The following is a 7723-nucleotide window of genomic DNA, read 5'->3' on the forward strand; positions in this document are numbered from 1 at the left end:
CCGACACACATGTGATGAATTTTGAATTTATTGGAATAGTAGTATAGACCACCTTGTCCATATAATAGTTTTTAAAACTAAATTCCTGCTGAAATTTAATTGCGCATTTTATATACAATTTTGTTTACGTCAAAAATTTTACAAAAAAATTATTTTTAAAATTAAAAATAAATAAATAAAAGGTATGATTAATCAAGTTGGAATTAAAACAAATTACAGTAAAATCCCTCTAATGCGGACCCTAACTGGACACATTTTTTGTCTGCAGTATAGAGGTGTCGGCAGGACAGGGATTTATTAATGTTATTTGCATTGGAACTGGGGAATTAAGAATTGTCCGCATAAGAGGGATGTCCGTTAGGAGGGGTTTCACTGTATAACAATCAATTATAGTTCTAATCCGCCAAACATAAATAATTTTTAAAAGCAGATAAAACAAATGTGCAGGAACACTGCAGAAACGTGTTTCTGCCCCCCCCCCCCGTTACAAGGTTTCAGTGCATAACATGTGAGCTAAAGAATGTAAAGACATTCAACAAAAAAATCTGACTTTTGTTGGATGCCTTTAAATCTACGAGCTCCCATTTTGTGCATTGAAATAGGAATTCCTTGTAAGGCCAAAACACGTGTCTGCAGAGTTTCTGCACTGTACTTTTAACGTTGTTTTATGTCCTTTTATTTTTTAAACAAAGGTATTTTTACATTTTTTATAACTAATTTTTGTTTGTAGCAAAAATCCATTTTTAATATAAAAATTCCATACTTTCTATACTTACCTTTTTTGCGTAATTTTTAATAAATAAGTTTTATTTACTTTGGGGACATCAAAATAAAGATTTATTCCATTGAAGCATTACTAACTTCATTATTCTCAAAATTTAAATTTGACTTATAAATTTTAATTGTAAATGATTGCAGAACACAATGCTTGCTCTTTTTTTTTTATAAATTTTAGTATGTCTTGGACATTATTCAATTTTTTGCAACTACTCGGTATTAACCGAGTATCTGATCAGAATTTGGCCGAGTACCAAGGCTACGTCTCTAAAATTGATGGTATCTGATTTTTTTCAAAAAGAATTTTAAATATAGAAAGAGAACATAGCTTCTGGTTCAAAATGGATTTAGGGAGTCAAAACTAGATCTAAATATTAAAAATGTGAACTAATCGAAAGCATAAGATGAACTAAATAACAGGCGGTTCGGGGGCTTCTCTCCTGAGAAATTTTCAAAATTGTAGTCTTAAAAAATGCATTTTAGACTATCTTTGGTAATGTTAAGGGGAAAAGGTTCAGGACCTTTCCCTCGTCTATTTTTGAAAATTTTTAAAATTGCTGTTGTTATCTCAGATTGTGTAGAGGTTTGGGGCTTAACGGTCTCACCCCTAGTAATTACTGGCCGAGAACCCCCCGTAGACCCCTCTCTCAAAAACAGTCGAAGGTTATCTGCAGTTGCGCTTTTAGAAATTCAATTCCAAAATTTACCGGGAGGAGGAACCAAAACTTCACCTTCCATTTTCAAAGATCGTCTAAAACTGCTTTTTTCATACAACAATATCGAGGTTTTCCTACGGAAGAAATAACCGGATCCCCCTACTTCTGCTAGAATATTTTACTTACGATCAGGTTCTACCGTTTCATAACTTGTTAATGTTATTTTCAAAAATGAATTTCTATGAAACGGTATGGGGGGAGGGCACCATCCTAAAAGTTCACCAGAGAGACTAGAGCCCATAGGTACGCCCCATAGGCAAGCGTTGAAATGTTATGGACTTGATTTGTGTAAAAAGGGGTAAAAATGCCTTTGAAGGATGTCAAAAAAAAAAACATTCAAATTTTCCTGGCTTGATTTAGCTTGACATGCGCTTACACACACCACTATACACATGTAACCACCTAGGAGGAGGGGCAGGTTTGGGGGGACAGGAGTCGTTTGTAGAAACCATAACTCCAATGAGTAGGGTCGTGTCGCAGTCCTGATTGCGAAAAACATAATTTGAATTCGAAATTTCAAAATTCAAATTATTATTTTATTTATTGAGGAATCACGATTGCTTATTCTGCCGTGCTAAGCACAGATGTGGTATCTGCACATTTTATCAAAAATGAGTTATTGTCACCAGGTTATCCTTTGCATCTTACTTTATCTATATGTGAATTTTTTTAATGATATTCGAACGGGAAATATAAAATAAATTCTTCGAAAAAAAGTGGTATCTGCTCATTTTGCATGGTTTGCTAAGGTAGTTTCAACGTAAGTGACAAATACTAAGCATCTTAAGTGGTATCTGTGTAGTTACCCTTTTTTCCCTTAGTATAATGTAGATACGACTTTTATGCCTTAGCAATCCAACACTTAAGAGTGTTGCAGTTCATTGAGCTGGAATTCTAAAATTTCATTCCCCTTATGAATTAATCAGTGGATGTGGACCGATAATAAAATAATTAAGATCTTAAACTAATGCTTGTTCAAATATTGAAATCTTTGTATTAGAATATTTGTTTTATGACAGACATTTTTAAAAATGAAACGTTTGTAAATGTTCATGTCCGATTCCTCTGCTAAAAATTTGATTTCATTCTTTTAATGTTTGTTTTTATTTAAATATCGTCTGTTGTAAAAATTATCTTTTCGCTCAGTTAATAAATGTTGAAACCAAAAAACTTTAATCTAATATGATTGATCTTGAAAAAAATTATTTTATTAGTCACTATCTGTGAAGATACAATTCTCAAATCGTAAGTAATAATTGCAAAAATTATACTTCCGATTTATTTTAGCTAAATATTTATTTTATTCTTTTACATTCTTATTTTACTTTCCTCCAACATCGTCTGCTGTTAAAATTCTCGTACACATTAAATTGAGTAATCTGGAAATGAAAATACAACTATTGCTTTTACAGTTCTAATGCATGAACAAGACAATGGTATTTTCCAGAAGGGAAATTTTGTTAGATTTTTGGCAAAAAAATTTAGCGACAGCTAAGTCTATCAGTTTTAATTCTGAAGAAGATTCCAGTCACATTCAGAGTAATGTAAATACACCTTTTAGTCTTAATGTAGACGTTAATTATGACAATGGAGAATCGCCAAAAGGTATGTCTAGTCGCATTGGAGATTTTGCTAGTTTTATTTGCGAAGAAGAACTGGACAATGTTTGTGAAATAAGTAATGACTGTTCCCTGCCACCTAATTCTTCTGATCAAGATACCTCATGTTGGCCTTCAAATCACACAAAGGAGTGCATATTCACTTCAGTAAATTCAACAAATACTTTAACCACTGAAGAATCTGTTTCAATATTAGTCGCAAACCCTGAAAATAACTGTGGCAAGGAAGGAAATAAAAAGCAGTCAACAGAATCTTCACCCAGCCAGTTTGAAGAACATCAAGTTGAACTTGTTAACAGTGTACCGATAGGTAATGAGCCTTTACAAAATCCAGACAGCTTTAATGTACGGAAAGAATTTCAATGTTCAAGCCTAATAACTAAAGAGGGGAATTCAAGAAAAAGGAAAAAAATTGAATTTTCCATTCAAGAAAGAAATGACATTAAGCTGAAGAGGATTAAAGAATCTCACCCTATATTGGCTCCATGCAGTGAAAGTTGCAAATTTGTGTGCAGAACAAACATCAATGAGAATAGGCGAATTGAAATAAATGAGCAATTTTGGGCCATTACTTCTGTAGAGGGCAGAAAATCTTTTGTTCTCAACATGGTCAGCAAAATGCCTGTTAAACGAAAGACTTGCAGGACTGACTCAAGACGTTCCAATACAAATACGTTTTATTTGAAAACAAATGAAGGTACCACTGTAAAGGTTTGTAAAGTATTTTTTCTTGCAACCTTAGGATATAAAAAACATAACGACTCAATATTACAAACTCTCTCTAGACAGAAAAGTAAGATATCTCCCGAGTTTGACAAGAGAAGAGGAAGGGCTCCAAAGAATAAATATAATCATGAGTCACTCATTGAACATATTGAATCCTTCGAACCTAAAATTGCTCATTATAGAAGAGAGCACGCCCCAAACAGACGTTATTTGCCAAGTGACTTAACCGTTAAAAAAATGTATCATGACTTCACAAAAAGACATCCTGATTCTTGTTCGTACGAGTTATATAGAAAAGAAGTATCGAAGATGAATATATCGTTCGTTAAGTTAGGTAACGAAGAATGCGAACTATGCGAGCATTTCATATTGCATGAACATGCAGAAGACCATCATAAAATAGATTGCCATTGTGATGCATGGAACAATCACATTAAAAAAGCTACTACAGCTAGAGCGGAGTATAAAAAGGATGCGGATGAGGGTGCAATAGACAAAGTTATGAAATACTCTGTCGACATGGAAAAAGTAATTATGCTTCCCAGGTGTGAGATGTTCAAATCTGTTATTTTCAGCCGAAGATTAACTGTTTACAATGAAAGTTTCGTACCAGTAGGGAAAAAATCAAACAATCCGACTGTTGCATGCTTATGGCATGATGCCATACGAGGTCGAAATAAAGAAGAAATTATAAGCACGGTATATAAGTTTCTCATAACGACGTGTCGGGATATGAAGCAAATTGTATTATGGATGGATAATTGCTCATCGCAAAATAAAAATTGGGCTTTCCTAAGCTTTCTTGTGTTCTGCATCAATTCTATCTACATTGATGCAGACATAATTGAAATCAAGTACTTTGAGCCAGGGCATACTTTTATGTCCTGTGATTCATTTCATCACCAGTTTGAGAAAGCAATCCATAAAACAAAAAAGATTTACGATTTTGACGATTTCAAAAATGCGGTGAAATCTACATCTGCAAAAGTTAATGTGGTGGAAATGCAACCAAATGATTTTTTCAAGTGGAAAGACTATGCTGTAAAAAGAAAAAATAATAACAGAAATGTATCAAGGGCAACAAAAGGTGATCCAAGATCAATTATGACTAACAACAAGGGAAAAACTGATAACTACAATTTGCCCTATTTACGTGATATCGTACATTTGCGGGCGGAAAGAGGAAAGAACATTTTGTTCTACAAAAAAAAAACTATAAAGATACTACATGGGAAAAACTTGACTTTTTAAACATCAAAATGTTGAAAAATGCCATTAAACTGCCTCAACATTATGAACATGCAGTTGGGATCACTTTATCGAGAAAAAATAACATAATCAAAAATCTTCTTAATTCGGAAAAAGGTATAATACCGCAAAGTCGTTTTGCGTTTTGGAATCAGTTGCCAGTAAGCGACAAAAATGATTAATTATTGCACTTGTTACGATTTTCTATTTGCACTTTAAGCACATTGTCATGTTTTCTTTTTGTATTGTGATTTGTATTCAATAAATATCTTTTACATTCTATAAGTTCATGCCATTGAAGATAATACAAAATGTATTATATAAATGTAAAACATAAATTATATTTCAATTTATTGCATTTATCAATTATAAAGACACATGCCTTACTTAATGAAGCATTTTATTGACGAATAAAAAGTTGTCTACGTGGAGTCTAGTAAACGAAAATTCATTTAATATGAATATCATGAACTATATCATAATATATTCATTGCTTAGTTAAGTGCAGAAACATAATTTTGCTAAGCCACCGCTCCCGATTGTTATCTCTAAATAGCACTTTACTAAGCTACTTTTGTCGTATCTGAGCAGATACTGCTAAATATCCCTAGTAATATTCACTTACGGCAAAAATACCTTAGTAAATAAACACGTTAGTGAGGAGAAAATGTATAGTAACTACATTTATTATTTATAAAAAATAACTTTCTCAAAAAACTTATTCATGTATGTTAGATCAACTAGTTATAAATAAGTTACGGTAGGTTAAATTTTATATTCAGTTACAGTTAAAAAAATATGAGCTGTAAAACTTTAACTGTGAATTTCTCATTTTGAGCTCAACTGCAGATACCACATCTGTCCTTTTTAATTTAATTTCTTTAAAATTAATTTCTTTTTTATTTTTATTTATTTATTTTATTTTTGAGCAATCACGATTGCTTATTGTTCTCACTTCACTGTTTTTGGCTTCTTTTGATTTTTCCCACCGCCACCCTCTGCAGCATCACCGTCGACGGGCTCCTCACGATGCTGCACCTATAGCGAAACAAGTCTCCAGGTTGCATCCATGTCCTACACACACGTGCATACATACACAACTACACACACACACAAACACATACACCTACACACACGCGCATACATACACAACTACACACACACACAAATACATACACCTACACACACGTACACAAACACACAACTACCCTCACATTCATGCCTGCACACAGACACAAACACATATGCCTACACACACATACCCCCCCACACACACACATTCACACACACAACTACCCACACACTTATGCCAGCACACAGACACACATGCCTACACGCACATACACATAACCCGTACACACAAACATATACCCCCCACACACAAACACACACGCCTACATCCTCTCGTGATTGTGAAAAACATAATTTGAATTCAAGATGTCAAAATTCAAGTTAATTTTTTTTATTTCTTTATTTTTATTTATTTTTGTTTTTTGCATTTTTGTCATCTGCTGCAGTTTACCTTAAGAGTGCAAAAAAAGTCAAATTTCAACACTTCCCCTGGTATGAGATCCAGAACACGCTTCTTTAAATACCTAAAAAACTCATTTCTGCAGAAACGGCCATTTTCCATCCCACGGCTGAAGGACACGGTGTGGTAAAGGGAGAAAGGGTTCAAATACGTTTTAAAAAAAGTGTCATCTTTTATGGACAGCCCCCAAAACACTTTAGAAGGTATACACATAAAAATTTGGTATTTATTTCCCGAAAAGATTAGATACTCACGATCACTCCCCCATTGGCATCAAAATACCGATGGAGTTGAAAAATGTTCGTTTGATTACTGATCCATTATCTTCTGCCAACGTTCGAAGATAAACTTCAACACTCTAACTGACGGGGGTTTTGCATTGAATACAAAAGATAATACTAAAAACGAATAGTAGCGACATAAAGAGTAACAAATATAGCTAAATAGGAAGCAATAATGAAATTAAAAACAAGACAAAAATGTCAACGATAAAAAAGGAGCGTCAAGTCAACAATGACGATCGGTCACAGTTAAGTTTAAATGCATTTCAATATCTGGCATCCGCCTCCATGCTCTCAACGGAAAACTATACAAGCAACAGCTCCTCCTCTTCAACGCAATCTTCGAATACTTCTAGATTCATGGTCAAAAGGGCGCAAACATAAAATCTGCAAAATGGAAGAAATAACATAAAAACATAACAACGTGGGAAACCATTTTAATTGGGCATTCATCTCGGGAAAAGCCTGCCTAATTTGAAGCGTGATCACCTTGCACAGGAGGTCTCCGCGGCGCTGTGGTAGAAGCTTCGTCTTCTTAAGCCGGTTGCGAGTTCGATTCCCGTCGCTGCCCTGGCAGGGTTCATACACTTGTGGTCAAAAAAAAATTCCATGACTTTTCCAGGTTTTTCAGGTTGTTTTTTTAGAAAATTCCAGGCTACTCGTTTCATTCAAAATTAAGTTTAAATGGAAATTTTTTCAAAATAATTAAAATTGTTTAGAGTAGCAATGTAAAAGAACTGAAACTTGAAATTTTTAAAAAAAATCACGGATTTTTTTTCTTTCTTTTCTCTCTCAAAAATTCAAGTTTTTTTTAAACATTTTGTT

The sequence above is a fragment of the Uloborus diversus genome, unplaced genomic scaffold, assembly GCF_026930045.1.
Source record: "Uloborus diversus isolate 005 unplaced genomic scaffold, Udiv.v.3.1 scaffold_239, whole genome shotgun sequence".
NCBI classification, from domain to species: Eukaryota; Metazoa; Arthropoda; class Arachnida; order Araneae; family Uloboridae; genus Uloborus; species Uloborus diversus.